The following is an 18,124-nucleotide window of genomic DNA, read 5'->3' as shown; positions in this document are numbered from 1 at the left end:
GATGTTAGAATTGATATCAAAAGTAATTTTAACAAATTATTGGATTAATTTGATTTTAATTGGGTTTTCTACTGATTTTTTATTATTATTTAAATTGATATTTAAATTAGTCTTGGAGTATTTCTAAAAAAAAATCCATTTTTATATCCATAGTACATTTCAAAATCAAAATGGCATTACAACATTTTCATGAATTACAAAGTCATCTTCCAAAGGACAAACAATTCCATTTCCATATCAATGCATTGCTAGAATTTATCCATGAGAATGAGCATTGATACTAAAATGTGACATTACATGTTGTTCTTACAAAAAGGTCCTAATCCTACACTAGCTTTTATGCTACATGACATGTTCCAAATACTACACTTCATGATTATCGAACCATCCATTTCCTCGCTTCGTCAACGCAGGTTGCACCTTTCTTCTACCGGAAAGCCTCTAATTGTTCAAGCTGCATATAGTGATGGTGGAAGGGGCAACAATGCTAGCGTCTTTGTTGGCAGCTTTATCTTGGGAGGATTTAATCGTTGGAACTCCTGGATGTGCGTATGCACCTCAGATCAACAATGCTATAGCTGGAACTGACAGGAAGGAGTTAATGAAAAAAAAACTGCCGAAGTTTACATATGATGAAGAAAAGGCTTTAGAGAAAACAAGGAAAGTATTGTCTAATAAGATTGAACAATTGAACTCTGCTATAAATGAAATTTCTTCCTAGTTTCGGTCAGGGGATAACCTAAATAGGGAAGCCGTGAACTCTGATGAAGTTGAAGCTGTCTAATGAGAGACTGTTGCTTTGCCAAAAATATCGTTGGTTTATTGCTGCCGTGGCTCACGCACATGTTCTTCAAGAGGGGTCTGTTACAGGACGTGCAGCGGACGTCGTTGTTGCAGCAAACACGGCTGCTGAAGTGGCATTGAGGCTTGTTAGGCCTGGAAAGAAGAACCAAGACTGCATAAATCAATACCTGCAGAACATATGATACATACTACATCAGAACCATAACCAAAATACATCAGGATCACAAACCTTTTCAGATATTGACCTGCTACAATAAGGCTGCAATCATCATGCACATTCAACAAGTCAGGGCTACTGCTAGAATCTTCAAAGATTAAAGTTTCAAAATTGACTCGGTAATTCAGAACAGCTACCTTTCTTATCATTGGAGTGTATACTCTTGGCTTGGGCTGCCCTCCCAACACCGCCAACAAAATTCCAAAATTACAACCTGCAAAACAACGGCATCCCGCACATATACAGAAGCAAGCCACAATATAACCTCTGCACAAGCAAATCCGATCAAAGTGGAAAGCAACTGTTTTGTTGATGCAACCTTTGTTCCTGCAAAATTTCAGCATCACAACAGTCCATTGATCCAAGATTAGCAGTTAATTTCGGTCGAAACCAAGCAAACACCAATGCGTCATCATCATCAAATATTCGGTGCATATCGGAAAGGAAAAACAGAAGATGAATATGGCAGTCAAGTGAAAAAACCAGAGGTTGTAAATGCACTTAAAAAAATCATGCTGTGAGCAATCCAACTCCCTCAAAAACCGGTTTTCCAAAACTTGAAGGTGTTGGATCTCAGTTATAACCAATTGAATGGTGAATTACCTGGATTCGATTTTGTTTACGATCTCCAAATCCTTAAGCTTAGCAACAATAGATTTTCAGGAGGCTTACTTAAAGGAGATTCTTTGGTTCTAACTGAACTTGATTTGAGCGCCGACAATCTCTCAGGACCGCTGAGTATAATTACATCCACGACGCTTCACTTTCTGAATATCTCGTCGAATGGTTTCACCGGCCAGTTGTCGCCGCTGACTGGAAGTTGCGTTGTACTTGATCTGTCAAATAACAAATTTGAAGGAAATTTGACGAGGATGTTTAAATGGGGGAACATAGAATATCTTGATCTCAGCCAGAATCGTTTGACTAGGAACATCCCCAAGGTAACTCCTCAGTTTATGCGATTAAACTATTTGAACTTATCCGGTGATGATCTCGGTGACAACCTTCCAAATGAGTTAACCCGGTATCCAAAGCTTAGAGTGCTTGATATCAGTTCCAACCAATTAAAAGGCTTTCTTCTACCAGATTTTTTCCACAATGCCAATATTACAAGAGCTTCATCTCGAAAATAATTTGATCGATAGTGGCATCAATCTATCATCTACTCTTGACCAATCTCATCTTCAGGTTCTTGATCCTTCTCACAACCCCATTTCACTGCAGTAACAAAGGATTAACTGTCAAGCAGTAAAACTCAAGAAATTTCCCAAAATAGGATTAAGACAAGAATCAAGGAGAAAGGTTACGGTAAGGCTACCTTTTCGAAATCCATCATCAAACGGGCTAAACTCGTTTCTGAACAGCAAAAGCGCTTCTGAAAATTTCCCCATTGAGCTCTTGAGTATCAATCCGAAAACCCTAATCCTTGAGATAAATAGAGGAGAGCAATTTCAGAGAAAAAAGGAGAAAAAACGGCGAGTTTAAAAAACCCTAAATCTAAAAAGACCAAGAAAAAAACCGAACCTGGCAAAGGGAGCTCATTGCAAGCTTGCCGCAACCACCGAAATCACACCCAAAGGTGAGCATCACTCCGTTTTCCCTCTGAATCTCTCTTATGTGGCGTCTTTAGGTTTGATAGGCTTGGGATGAGAGAAATGCGATTGGGAAAGATTGAGAGAGGTTGCGTTGAGATAGGTTAGGGATGAGAGATTGAAAGCTTGCTGAGAGCGCGAGCGATTTTGAGAGTGAGATTGGGAGGAGAGGATTCGAGAGTTTTTCTTTTCTTTTTTAATTTTCTTTCCCTAATTTATTTTAGATAGGATATTTATTTAGATTAGAAATTTAAAAATCAGTTGAGTTTAGACTTTTTTTTAAAAAATAATTTTAGTTTAGATTTTTTAAAATAATTTTAGTTTAGATCTTTTTTAAATAATGTTAGTTTAGATCTTTTTTTTAAATAATTTTAGTTTAGATCTTTTTTAAATAATGTTAGTTTAGATCTTTTTTTTAAATAATTTTAGTTTAGATCTTTTTTTAAATAATTTTAGTTTAGATCTTTTTTTAAATAATTTTAGTTTGGTTTTTTTTAAAATCATTTTAGTTTAGATTTTTAAAATAATATTAGTTTAGATTTTTTTAAAATAATATTAGTTTAGATTTTTTTTTAAAAATAATTTTAGTTTAGATTTTGTAGGATATATTTAAAAATTCAAATTAGATTTAGGTTTAGAGTAAAGTACTGATTAATTAGGATTTTCTTATTTTGATTAGTTTAATTAGGTTTAATTAGGGTAGTCCATTAGTTTTCCTATTTATTAGTTTTTTTAGTTTTATTTCTTTTTTTATTTACCTTAGTTTATATATTTAGATTAGTACTTAAATAACAGTTAATGGTTAAATAGCCTAGTGGAGAGGGGTTAGTTCCATAGTCTTAGGTGGAGTGAGTTCAATACTTATATGTAGCACTTTTTGTAGTATTTCATTTTTCTTTAGTATTTTTTTAGTATTTCATTTCTTTTTAGATTTTATATTTTATTATTATTTTGTTTTTAGTATTTTGTTTCTTGTAATATTTTTTATGTCCATGCTTCTTTATTTAATTTCATCATACATGCAAAACCTTTTTTTAAAAAAACAAAAAAAATCATACTTTTCTCGATTTAATATCGAGCCCATTTTCAAACCCGTGTAAGTCGATTGCTTTTTAAGCATCGCCATCAACCTCACATAGCTTACTCTTGGGCTTTCTTACAATGAGCCGGTTCTCTTGCACTTACACTCATGCATTATTTGTTTGTGCCCGATTTTATTTATTTCATGATTTTTTAATCCCCATTTGACAAATGTACCCCACTCCCCCAATGTGTAATAATTTTGTACCTTTTATTTCTCTATTGCTTGGTTGTTTAGTTAGATGCTAATATAAGAATAAAATCGACAATTTCAAAAAATACAAAAATAAGGACTCGATCCAACGTCGAGCATTTTCTCAATAAACAAACCAACTCATTTCTCTCTCCTATTCCATCCCGTCTCAAAACTTCATCAAATGCTTGATTCAACGTCAAGCCATTTTTCATAATAAAAACTCAAAAAAATATTAATCTCTATCTAGAGACCTTTTCAATAAAGATGGAAATGGAACGTGGTGTATACCGCGCACTCCTGAGGTTAGGATTCGAGACGTATGCCTCGCCAATCCTAGCCCTCGCCATCATACAAGTTTATCTACTTTATTTTCTCTCAAACACTCATTCAAATCTTTTCTCCAACATCCATCAATACTTGATCTAGGTCAAGTCATTTTCACAACAAACTCAAAAAATATTAATCCCTATCTAAACACTTTTCAATAAAGGTGGAAATGGAACATGGTGTATACCATGCACTCCTGAGGTTAAGATTCGAGACGTATGCCTCGCCAATCTTAACTCTCGCCACCGTCTAAAATTTGTTAATGCGGTTTCTTCAAACTCTTTCTCAATCAAACTTCAAAATACTTAATTCCTATCTTAATACTTTTTCAATAAAGATGGAAATGGAACATGGCGTATGCCATGCACTCCTGAGGCTAGGATTCGAGATGTATATCTCGCTCATCCAAGTTCTCGCCATCACTCAAAGCACATCCAACCAATCAAACTCTTTATTTCTCGCCGCCGTGCGACCAATCAAAAACCCTTTTTAAATGAAAGATATATTGTCTTAAGAGATACAAAACAATGTTTCGGCCACGATTTTTGAGTAGAGTTAAATGACGCTTTTCCGAATGTAGATCTATAAATCCGTTCGATGTGTGGTACGCGTCCACTCCTCATCTGTTTTGGGTAAAACGATGTTTATGTCGATTAATACAATATAGCTTTCGCTAAAATCGACCAACAAACAAACATTTCTCTACCCAGAACTACGTAAGCCTTGATTTCTCTTTTGAGATACGTAGGAGCAAGATTCGTAAATCTTGTCAGGCCCACTAATAAAAAACTTAGGTTTAGTCCTTCGTTAAAAAAATCCAAAAACATTTCTTCTCTCTTATATTCATTCTTTCCCACCTAATAACTTGAAAAGCCTATCATTTCAAACTAACATTAACGCACACAACTGACCTAATGGTTCCCGTTGAGTACAACGGACGTGAGGGGTGCTAATACCTTCCCCTTGCGTAATCGACTCCCGAACCCTGATATTGGTTGCGATGACCATATCTTATCCTTTCATTTGTCTTGGGTTTTATCGATATTTCCCCTTTCCTTTTTAGGAATAAATAAAGTTCGGTGGTGACTCTGTTCAGTCCATCATTGCGAGCGTGCGATCGCGCTTCGCTTTGAAGTCGTATCCCCATTTTTTCGAGGTGCGACAGATGGCGACTCTGCTGGGGAAGAAGGCCACCAATCCCTAAGCGAGTCAAGCCTAGTTAGGACGTTTGTGTGCCTTTGTTTGTTTAATTGTGTGGCTTTTCCTTATTTATTGTTTGTTATTATCTTTATTATTATATTGATATATCTGTTGAATATTGGTTCTATTGTGATTGTTGGTACTTGGATTTTGATTGCAAACCATGTGGGAAAGACTCTACACCCGAGTCTAGAGTGGAAAAAAACATAAGATAGGACGATGGTTGAGTAGTACGGACTCCCGAGGTGTATACTTCGTAAGAGTCGGTACGAGAACCTCACTTAGAGTAGATCCTTTTGCAAATATTGTCGCCCGAGGTGTATACCTCGTAAGCGCCGATGTTTCAAAGGGGTCCATGACTCTAAGGACCTTTTAGAACATTAAACCTTTGGCCAACTAGAAATGATGGTTGCGTAGTATGGATTCCCGAGGTGTATACTTCGTAAGAATCGATACGAGAACCTCGCTCAGAATAGATTCCCTAGATGGAGTTGATGACCGGAAAGTATTTTCCGTAAGCGTCAAACAGTCTTTTGAATCCAGGACTCTGAGTACCCTGTCTAGAACCCAGTCGATGGTTACGTAGTACGGACTCGCGAGGTGTATACTTCGTAAGGGTCGGTACGAGAACCTCACCCAGAGTAGATTCCCTTGATGGAGTTGACGACCGGGAAGTATTTCCCGTAAGCGTCAAACAGTCTTGTGAATCAATGACTCTGGGGATCCTTTGTAACAAAGCCCTAGATCATACCCGGTGAGAACCCCGTTTTGGAAAAGCAATCAAATTTATCAGTACCTCAGACTTTTGAACCCGTGTATTAAAGAAAAAACACAAATATGCATGGCTTGCATTGCATTCATTCATTGCATTTGCATCGCATCATAATGCATGTCATTCTCCAAACAAAATACCAAAAAAACTCATCCATCTTTTGTCCGTGAAGCAAAGTGATTCTCAACACGCGAAGAGCAAAGAACCATGTCTCAGGGGATGATGGACGAGCTAAGGAAAGGCCAAGAAGCACTGAAGGAGGAACTTAATCTTTTGAAGATCCAAATGAGATGGGTCTTGGAAACCCTGCAAGTCTTGTTGGGAAGAGAGGGTCACCCAATATACGCTGCTGCAACAAAGAGAGCTACTACGCCACATCCATCTGGTGTTACCCCAGGTCAAGGGAAATTCTATGTGGCAACCCCTCATTTACCAGTATATAGACCACCCTCAAGGCGTCATCATCAACATCCTTTGGCCATTCCTCCTCAAAATCACCGAAGTCAGGTTCAAAACAAAAATCAGAATCAGAGCAAGAAGAACCAGGATCACAATGACCCGATTCCGGTGCCATATAGCAAGCTCTACCCGCTACTGATCCAGAATGCTTTGGTGACCCCTCGAGCTCTCACGCCTGTGTCACCAGACCTACCATGGTACAATCCAAATGCAACGTGTGAATTCCATAAAGGGGCATTGGGACATGACCTAGATTCTTGCTGTGCGCTAAAATATTTGGTACGAGAACTGATTAACAAGAAGAGCTTAGTCTTTGAAGAAGATCACCCGAAGATCAAGTGCGAATACCATACTGGAACAATGGGACACTCCATCGAGGAATGCAAGAGTTTTAAGCTCAAGTTGCAAAGATTGATTGACATAAGGTCACCAACACTCAAGGAGGAAGTCTCAAGTACATATACCCTGATCTCTGGGCCAAGTAATGATAAAGGGAAAGGACCCTTGAAACCCCTTAAGGTTTTGTACCACAAGGAAGATGTCAGGGATGTGGCTAGTGAGCTATCATTGTTTCCTGGTAAGAGCATTGAGATACCGCCTTGGATTTCCAATGTCACGACCTATACCAATGAAAGAAAAGGAGAAGTGAGTAGTGGATCCAAGAGGGTTGCGTTCGACGATGAGATTGAAATAAAAGAATTTGAAGATCATCATGTCAAAAAGGTGGTTGATCCCAATCTTCAAGTTTGAAGAAATCAATTCCCTAAAGCTGGCAATCATTTGGTTGTTTCAACACTTCTTTTGTAGCTTCTTTGCATGTTGTTTGTTATTTGCTTTTAAACATTGTTGTTTTATTGAATTGGTAAGATTAATGAAATGTTTATGCATCTTTTGAATTGATCCATTCGTATTCACTCGTTTTTCATTTATGTTAAAAAACAAAAATTCTCCTCTCATTCACTTTTGTTTATCAAACTGTTGTGTTAACAAAGATTGGAGGGAGGATGATGAAAACGAAACACCTGAAATTGTTGTGGTATGCTTTTGAGTAAAACCTTATCGATGATGTAAGGCATTGTTTCAAATCCCCAAACACTGAAGAGATAAGGAGTTAATCCCTAGTCAACCACTTTGAGCCTAGAAGTTGGTGTTTATTTCGGATCTAAAACCCTTAATCTTAACCTGGGGCAGGGTAGTTGTGTTCAGATAGTTTGATCATGTATTCGATCTTTCAAAAATCGTCCATACGAACACCCTCCAATTAGGTTCAACCACGTGTTATCCTTCGCACGCATGTTGAAGTGTTGAAGAAGTTAAGAAAAGCTAAAATTAGTGTTGGTTGATCCTTATCCACCAATAATGTGGCAGTCAATACCTTTAAAAAATAAAAAATAAAAGTCCGCTAAGTCAAATACCACAAAAATGACTTAGGCAAAAGTCAGGGCATCCCGATGGACCGAAAGCTTCAAAGAAACGGTCCAGGCAAAATTAGGGATAAAATAAATCAATCAAAAGAGGTCATTGAATCCTCAACAAAAAAAAATAAGGTGACTGCCATTTCAAGAAAATTCGTCTTGAATCCTCATCACACCTTCGAACCTTCGAAGTCGAATGCGTGTATTGAATTAACTGAACATAGGATCTGGAGATCATCAAGAAGAAGGGGTGGGTAAAAACAAATTTTGAGCCTTACATCCTTTTGTTTCAAGAAACCGCGAACCAGACCACGTTACAACCCTTAAAAGACCTAATTGAGGCAGGGTTTATTTTGAAAGCATACTACAACAAGGTTGTGTTAACCTGACTCCAAACGATTTTTGTTAATCATTTGATGGCACCAACTTGCATACTGTGAATGACTTGATCACCATTGTGTTCTTATCAACGACTCGTTCACTGTATTTTACCCGTTCATATCAATAAATTTTGATTTCAAATTTTTGCATAAACATTGAATTAAAATTACCATTTTTGAATGAACAATCTTATTTGCGAGTCAACACTTAGCATCAAAGAAATTCAATACACAGTTGAGGAACTTGATGGAGTGAAAGAAGTCTAGTCAAGGGCAAATCACTTTGAGCATCAGTTAATTCGAGCTAATCACTCTAAGTGTCCTTAAGGCAAGAGTAATCTGCTTCAAGAATTAGACCGGGGCAAGCCACCTCAGAGCTCAGTAAGTCCAATCACTCCATGGTTCAGTTAGCCAAGAGTAATTTGCTTCAAGACTTAGTCCGGGGCAAGCCACCTCAGAGCTCAATGAGTCCAGCTATCCAAAAGACAGACAACCAAGAGTCTGTCATTCCAACATTTGGTTAGCCAAGTTCAGACCATTACAAGTTTCAAACACTTGGGGCAAGCCATCTCGAGGTAGTCTCATGGCAAGTTGTTTCCAAACTCACTTTCAAGGTGAACATTTCCAAAGACCCAACAAACTGGGGCAAGATGAGCCACAGAGGGGCAGAACCTCCTTCTTCATGCTTTCAAACTGTTCAAACGAATTCTGCCATACGTCAACAACTGTCGAGTTTAAGACGAGTGCCTGAAAATTATGCTAGCACGATTCATTGATCCTCCAAAAGGATCCATTGGCTGAGCTGTGGCTATCAAACTGGGTAGAATCCTCCTTTGGCAACATCTATCATAAAATATTTGGTTGAGTTCTCGGTGTTGAGGAATCATGAGCTTCCATAAAAAGCCTTTACCAACTCCCAGTCCACTCAGGTGTCAGCATTCTCATAGCATGATCATTCATATATCATGCATAAAAGAATACAAATCATGCATGGCCGAAATGTACTTCGTGCTCATTTTGCATTGACCCAGGTCTTGTTGTTGATCCTATATCCTTTGACCTCTAATTCCAGTTTGTCTTTGGTATCCCTAAACCAACATCCGGTTTTCCCGGTCATTTTCAAGTCCAATTGTTGTTGGCAAAATCCGTTAAAGGGTGGTTGTAGTCCATTGCTTACGGTCAGAGTCCATTTGTTTTTATTCCGGGGTCCGGTCATGCTTGAGCCTGCTCTGAAGATTCTTTGTTCAATCCTATTCAGGTCTTATATGAACCTGTCATTGAACCTTTTTATTCCGGGGTCCGGTCATCCTTGAACCTGCTCTGAAGATTCTTTGTTCAATCCTATTCAGGTCTTATACGAACCTGTCATTGAACCTTTTTATTCCGGGGTCCGGTCATGCTTGAACCTACTCTGAAGATTCTTTGTTCAATCCTATTCAGGTCTTATACGAACCTGTCATTGAACCTTTTTATTCCGGGGTCCGGTCATGCTTGAACCTGCTCTGAAGATTCTTTGTTCAATCCTATTCAGGTCTTATACGAACCTGTCATTGAACCCTTTTATTCCGGGGTCAGGTCATCCTTGAACCTGCTCTGAAGATTCTTTGTTCAATCCTATTCAGGTCTTATACGAACCTGTCATTGAACCTTTTTATTCCGGGGTCAGGTCATCCTTGAACTTGCTCTGAAGATTTTTTTGTTCAATCCTATTCAGGTCTTATACGAACCTGTCATTGAACCTTTTTATTCCGGGGTCCGGTCATGCTTGAACCTACTCTGAAGATTCTTTGTTCAATCCTATTCAGATCTTATACGAACCTGTCATTGAACCTTTTTATTCCGGGGTCCGGTCATGCTTGAACCTACTCTGAAGATTCTTTGTTCAATCCTATTCAGGTCCTGTATGAACCTGTCATTGAACCTCCTTATTCCGGTGTCAGGTCATACATGAACCTGTTCTGAAGAGTTTTCTCCTTGATTATTCCCCAGCGTTGTCAGGTCTTATATGAACCTGTCATAGCATCTTTTTCTTTATTCGGTTGTATTCTAAGTGCCGTTCATCAAATCTCACGTTGAATACTCCCCAGTGTGTGCCTGATTCTCCAAGCAGGACTGTCTCCCCAGCAAGTTGTTTCTTACCATTTGTTTGTCTCCCTGTGGATCATCAGTATTCCCTACAGTTTTGGTCTGTCTAGTAGCATCTCCTGTTAAGGGTCCATCATATCCTTAGCAGATAAAATTACAAAAAAAAAATCATGCATCCATGCATATCATATCATATCATATCATATCATATCATATCATATCATATCATATCATATCATATCATATCATATCATATCATATCACATCATGTCATAGGGATTCAGGATCAAAATCCGGGTTTTTTAGTATTTAACCATCTCCCACTATGATCATATGAAGAGTGTCCTGCTTCATATGATCTAGTAGAAGATACTTAAATAGGGGCAACTGTCATACCCCTATTTTGACCCTGAATTTTTTTATTTTTGATTGGCACTTGGCCTACAGTTCATTTGCATACATTCATTCCCAACTCCATATTTTTGTTGCACATTGACCATTGTCTATGCCTTTTCGATCATGGTGCTTTTGACTATAAAATGGATTTTAATCATTTGACTTTTGAATTTTTCAATTTTTGATTTTAATTTCAAATTAAGTTTAATTCCCAAATTTCAATTTAATTTTAATTGTTATTTTTTACTAATGATTCAAAACTCTAATTGATTTTAATTTTCAAATAGATGTTAGAATTGATATCAAAAGTAATTTTAACAAATTATTGGATTAATTTGATTTTAATTGGGTTTTCTACTGATTTTTATTATTATTTAAATTGATATTTAAATTAGTCTTGGAGTATTTCTAAAAAAAAATCCATTTTTATATCCATAGTACATTTCAAAATCAAAATGGCATTACAACATTTTCATGAATTACAAAGTCATCTTCCAAAGGACAAACAATTCCATTTCCATATCAATGCATTGCTAGAATTTATCCATGAGAATGAGCATTGATACTAAAATGTGACATTACATGTTGTTCTTACAAAAAGGTCCTAATCCTACACTAGCTTTTATGCTACATGACATGTTCCAAATACTACACTTCATGATTATCGAACCATCCATTTCCTCGCTTCGTCAACGCAGGTTGCACCTTTCTTCTACCGGAAAGCCTCTAATTGTTCAAGCTGCATATAGTGATGGTGGAAGGGGCAACAATGCTAGCGTCTTTGTTGGCAGCTTTATCTTGGGAGGATTTAATCGTTGGAACTCCTGGATGTGCGTATGCACCTCAGATCAACAATGCTATAGCTGGAACTGACAGGAAGGAGTTAATGAAAAAAAAACTGCCGAAGTTTACATATGATGAAGAAAAGGCTTTAGAGAAAACAAGGAAAGTATTGTCTAATAAGATTGAACAATTGAACTCTGCTATAAATGAAATTTCTTCCTAGTTTCGGTCAGGGGATAACCTAAATAGGGAAGCCGTGAACTCTGATGAAGTTGAAGCTGTCTAATGAGAGACTGTTGCTTTGCCAAAAATATCGTTGGTTTATTGCTGCCGTGGCTCACGCACATGTTCTTCAAGAGGGGTCTGTTACAGGACGTGCAGCGGACGTCGTTGTTGCAGCAAACACGGCTGCTGAAGTGGCATTGAGGCTTGTTAGGCCTGGAAAGAAGAACCAAGACTGCATAAATCAATACCTGCAGAACATATGATACATACTACATCAGAACCATAACCAAAATACATCAGGATCACAAACCTTTTCAGATATTGACCTGCTACAATAAGGCTGCAATCATCATGCACATTCAACAAGTCAGGGCTACTGCTAGAATCTTCAAAGATTAAAGTTTCAAAATTGACTCGGTAATTCAGAACAGCTACCTTTCTTATCATTGGAGTGTATACTCTTGGCTTGGGCTGCCCTCCCAACACCGCCAACAAAATTCCAAAATTACAACCTGCAAAACAACGGCATCCCGCACATATACAGAAGCAAGCCACAATATAACCTCTGCACAAGCAAATCCGATCAAAGTGGAAAGCAACTGTTTTGTTGATGCAACCTTTGTTCCTGCAAAATTTCAGCATCACAACAGTCCATTGATCCAAGATTAGCAGTTAATTTCGGTCGAAACCAAGCAAACACCAATGCGTCATCATCATCAAATATTCGGTGCATATCGGAAAGGAAAAACAGAAGATGAATATGGCAGTCAAGTGAAAAAACCAGAGGTTGTAAATGCATTTAAAAAAATCATGCTGTGAGCAATCCAACTCCCTCAAAAACCGGTTTTCCAAAACTTGAAGGTGTTGGATCTCAGTTATAACCAATTGAATGGTGAATTACCTGGATTCGATTTTGTTTACGATCTCCAAATCCTTAAGCTTAGCAACAATAGATTTTCAGGAGGCTTACTTAAAGGAGATTCTTTGGTTCTAACTGAACTTGATTTGAGCGCCGACAATCTCTCAGGACCGCTGAGTATAATTACATCCACGACGCTTCACTTTCTGAATATCTCGTCGAATGGTTTCACCGGCCAGTTGTCGCCGCTGACTGGAAGTTGCGTTGTACTTGATCTGTCAAATAACAAATTTGAAGGAAATTTGACGAGGATGTTTAAATGGGGGAACATAGAATATCTTGATCTCAGCCAGAATCGTTTGACTAGGAACATCCCCAAGGTAACTCCTCAGTTTATGCGATTAAACTATTTGAACTTATCCGGTGATGATCTCGGTGACAACCTTCCAAATGAGTTAACCCGGTATCCAAAGCTTAGAGTGCTTGATATCAGTTCCAACCAATTAAAAGGCTTTCTTCTACCAGATTTTTTCCACAATGCCAATATTACAAGAGCTTCATCTCGAAAATAATTTGATCGATAGTGGCATCAATCTATCATCTACTCTTGACCAATCTCATCTTCAGGTTCTTGATCCTTCTCACAACCCCATTTCACTGCAGTAACAAAGGATTAACTGTCAAGCAGTAAAACTCAAGAAATTTCCCAAAATAGGATTAAGACAAGAATCAAGGAGAAAGGTTACGGTAAGGCTACCTTTTCGAAATCCATCATCAAACGGGCTAAACTCGTTTCTGAACAGCAAAAGCGCTTCTGAAAATTTCCCCATTGAGCTCTTGAGTATCAATCCGAAAACCCTAATCCTTGAGATAAATAGAGGAGAGCAATTTCAGAGAAAAAAGGAGAAAAAACGGCGAGTTTAAAAAACCCTAAATCTAAAAAGACCAAGAAAAAAACCGAACCTGGCAAAGGGAGCTCATTGCAAGCTTGCCGCAACCACCGAAATCACACCCAAAGGTGAGCATCACTCCGTTTTCCCTCTGAATCTCTCTTATGTGGCGTCTTTAGGTTTGATAGGCTTGGGATGAGAGAAATGCGATTGGGAAAGATTGAGAGAGGTTGCGTTGAGATAGGTTAGGGATGAGAGATTGAAAGCTTGCTGAGAGCGCGAGCGATTTTGAGAGTGAGATTGGGAGGAGAGGATTCGAGAGTTTTTCTTTTCTTTTTAATTTTCTTTCCCTAATTTATTTTAGATAGGATATTTATTTAGATTAGAAATTTAAAATCAGTTGAGTTTAGACTTTTTTTTAAAAAATAATTTTAGTTTAGATTTTTTAAAATAATTTTAGTTTAGATCTTTTTTAAATAATGTTAGTTTAGATCTTTTTTTTAAATAATTTTAGTTTAGATCTTTTTTAAATAATGTTAGTTTAGATCTTTTTTTTAAATAATTTTAGTTTAGATCTTTTTTTAAATAATTTTAGTTTAGATCTTTTTTTAAATAATTTTAGTTTGGTTTTTTTTAAAATCATTTTAGTTTAGATTTTTAAAATAATATTAGTTTAGATTTTTTTAAAATAATATTAGTTTAGATTTTTTTTTAAAATAATTTAGTTTAGATTTTGTAGGATATATTTAAAAATTCAAATTAGATTTAGGTTTAGAGTAAAGTACTGATTAATTAGGATTTTCTTATTTTGATTAGTTTAATTAGGTTTAATTAGGGTAGTCCATTAGTTTTCCTATTTATTAGTTTTTTTAGTTTTATTTCTTTTTTTATTTACCTTAGTTTATATATTTAGATTAGTACTTAAATAACAGTTAATGGTTAAATAGCCTAGTGGAGAGGGGTTAGTTCCATAGTCTTAGGTGGAGTGAGTTCAATACTTTTTGTAGTATTTCATTTTTCTTTAGTATTTTTTTAGTATTTCATTTCTTTTTAGATTTTATATTTTATTATTATTTTGTTTTTAGTATTTTGTTTCTTGTAATATTTTTTATGTCCATGCTTCTTTATTTAATTTCATCATACATGCAAAACCTTTTTTTAAAAAAACAAAAAAAATCATACTTTTCTCGATTTAATATCGAGCCCATTTTCAAACCCGTGTAAGTCGATTGCTTTTTAAGCATCGCCATCAACCTCACATAGCTTACTCTTGGGCTTTCTTACAATGAGCCGGTTCTCTTGCACTTACACTCATGCATTATTTGTTTGTGCCCGATTTTATTTATTTCATGATTTTTTAATCCCCATTTGACAAATGTACCCCACTCCCCCAATGTGTAATAATTTTGTACCTTTTATTTCTCTATTGCTTGGTTGTTTAGTTAGATGCTAATATAAGAATAAAATCGACAATTTCAAAAAATACAAAAATAAGGACTCGATCCAACGTCGAGCATTTTCTCAATAAACAAACCAACTCATTTCTCTCTCCTATTCCATCCCGTCTCAAAACTTCATCAAATGCTTGATTCAACGTCAAGCCATTTTTCATAATAAAAACTCAAAAAAATATTAATCTCTATCTAGAGACCTTTTCAATAAAGATGGAAATGGAACGTGGTGTATACCGCGCACTCCTGAGGTTAGGATTCGAGACGTATGCCTCGCCAATCCTAGCCCTCGCCATCATACAAGTTTATCTACTTTATTTTCTCTCAAACACTCATTCAAATCTTTTCTCCAACATCCATCAATACTTGATCTAGGTCAAGTCATTTTCACAACAAACTCAAAAAATATTAATCCCTATCTAAACACTTTTCAATAAAGGTGGAAATGGAACATGGTGTATACCATGCACTCCTGAGGTTAAGATTCGAGACGTATGCCTCGCCAATCTTAACTCTCGCCACCGTCTAAAATTTGTTAATGCGGTTTCTTCAAACTCTTTCTCAATCAAACTTCAAAATACTTAATTCCTATCTTAATACTTTTTCAATAAAGATGGAAATGGAACATGGCGTATGCCATGCACTCCTGAGGCTAGGATTCGAGATGTATATCTCGCTCATCCAAGTTCTCGCCATCACTCAAAGCACATCCAACCAATCAAACTCTTTATTTCTCGCCGCCGTGCGACCAATCAAAAACCCTTTTTAAATGAAAGATATATTGTCTTAAGAGATACAAAACAATGTTTCGGCCACGATTTTTGAGTAGAGTTAAATGACGCTTTTCCGAATGTAGATCTATAAATCCGTTCGATGTGTGGTACGCGTCCACTCCTCATCTGTTTTGGGTAAAACGATGTTTATGTCGATTAATACAATATAGCTTTCGCTAAAATCGACCAACAAACAAACATTTCTCTACCCAGAACTACGTAAGCCTTGATTTCTCTTTTGAGATACGTAGGAGCAAGATTCGTAAATCTTGTCAGGCCCACTAATAAAAAACTTAGGTTTAGTCCTTCGTTAAAAAAATCCAAAAACATTTCTTCTCTCTTATATTCATTCTTTCCCACCTAATAACTTGAAAAGCCTATCATTTCAAACTAACATTAACGCACACAACTGACCTAATGGTTCCCGTTGAGTACAACGGACGTGAGGGGTGCTAATACCTTCCCCTTGCGTAATCGACTCCCGAACCCTGATATTGGTTGCGATGACCATATCTTATCCTTTCATTTGTCTTGGGTTTTATCGATATTTCCCCTTTCCTTTTTAGGAATAAATAAAGTTCGGTGGTGACTCTGTTCAGTCCATCATTGCGAGCGTGCGATCGCGCTTCGCTTTGAAGTCGTATCCCCATTTTTTCGAGGTGCGACAGGACATATGAACCTTTGCAAAATTCAACAAACGGGTTAGCATACCAAATCCGGGTGCAATCGAGGATTACACCGTAAAAGAAAAACAGCAGCAAGAAAACAGTGTATAATTGACATAGAATCGACCAGATACGCATCAGACATAACAAACAAAATATTGGCGGCTGCCCTTGTTCGCCTCTGCTTCGCCTAGCGAAGGTCTAGCGAACACTCGCTGCGTGCTCGCTTAGCGATGTGCTAGCGAGCGGCTGCGGGTTTTGAATTTCAGAACAGTATGACTTCAACCTGCGGCATGGCTTATGGCATCCAACACATAATTATATGGTTCAGCATTCACAATATCCAGGCACACTTAAATTCACATGCAAAACCTCAAATATGTTTATGAATTCAATTATATTATCACATGCAAGTTAAGAACATAAAGCGGTATCACATGCAAATTAAGAAAATAACACGATAATAGTAATGCAAACCTGTTTGCAATCGAATTGCAACCTTGAATTGGCGAGCCGGATCGAGTTGGGCGGCGGTAGCTTCGGGGCGGAGAAGCGGCCTTCAGGGTTTCTGCACTCGGAGTAGCCTCCAGGGTTTCTGTGCCAGGGTTTTCGTCCCTCTTCCTCCGTTTTTCGTTCTCCTTTTCATTACTGAAGTGCTGGTATTTATAATGCCCTTTTTCATGACCTAATGGGCTCAGAATGAAGCCCGAAATTTTTGTTGTCTGTCAGCCTCGCTAGGCGAGCTGGTAGCGAACGTTTGCTTCGCTAGGCGAGCGTGTAGCGAACGTTCGCTAGGCGAGCGTGTAGCGAACGTAACGTTCGCTAGGCGAGCGTGTAGCGAACAGGCCAGTTTTGGGCCATTTTCTGGATTGGGCCATTCGTGGGCTGGGCCTTCGTTCCTTTGAGATCAGTGTCATAAAAATGAGTCGGAGTGCCCTGAAAAATGTCTTGAAATATTAATGGGCAAATTTTGGGGTATGACACTTACCTATTTCTTCTCTCCCTTGAGGATAAATTGCTCCTCAATCCATGACGATCTTCTTGACTAATTCTGGATCTTCAACCCCTTCATACAAGACGAAACCTTCGACACTTTTGAGATCAGGCTTATCTACCATAGGGTATTCCAATTGTCGTAATGCCAACCTAAGATTGTAATTGATTCCCCCTTTTGTACCAAGAAGAGGTACATTAGGAAAATCACCATAGTTGAGGATGAGTTTGACGTTGTCGTAGATTCGAGAATACCAAGAGATGTCTTCGGCGTTCAAGGACATAATCCACTGAGACCATTTTAAATTGTCTTTGTTTTCAATGAATGGACCTTTGTTGCGTAGATGCGAAATAAACCATCTAGACAGCAAAGGGGTACATCAGACGATGGTTCCTTTCTTCTTTTGGGTCCTCACGTTGATGGAGTAGTAAGTATTAGCAAGATGAGTGGGAACAGGGTTCTGAGTTAGAAAGATGTGAATGGCAGCCAGATCCACGAATTCTTCTATGTTCAGAAATAGTACGATCCCATAAATTAGTAGAGCTAGACTGGCGTTGAAGG

At 37.5% G+C, this 18,124-nt stretch overlaps 1 long non-coding RNA gene across 2 annotated transcripts; it reads right to left on the bottom strand.

Annotated features, from left to right (window-relative positions):
• Positions 1 to 1,630: 1,630 nt before the first annotated feature.
• Positions 1,631 to 13,984, bottom strand: LOC127115477 (uncharacterized). Of its 2 annotated transcripts, none has more exons than XR_007800742.1 (3): positions 13,754 to 13,984; positions 13,548 to 13,654; positions 1,631 to 2,239 (listed from the first exon to the last, which is right to left on the bottom strand). It is a non-coding gene; the product is annotated as an uncharacterized LOC127115477 (long non-coding RNA). The 2 variants fall into 2 exon arrangements; XR_007800741.1 differs by lacking the exon at positions 1,631 to 2,239 and adding an exon at positions 12,839 to 13,447.
• Between the last annotated feature and the right edge of the window lie 4,140 nt (positions 13,985 to 18,124).

The sequence above is a fragment of the Lathyrus oleraceus genome, chromosome 1, assembly GCF_024323335.1.
Source record: "Lathyrus oleraceus cultivar Zhongwan6 chromosome 1, CAAS_Psat_ZW6_1.0, whole genome shotgun sequence".
Lineage (NCBI taxonomy): Eukaryota > Viridiplantae > Streptophyta > Magnoliopsida > Fabales > Fabaceae > Lathyrus > Lathyrus oleraceus.
The sequence above is the reverse complement of the archived record's forward strand: the minus strand, read 5'-3'. Positions and strand labels throughout refer to the sequence as shown.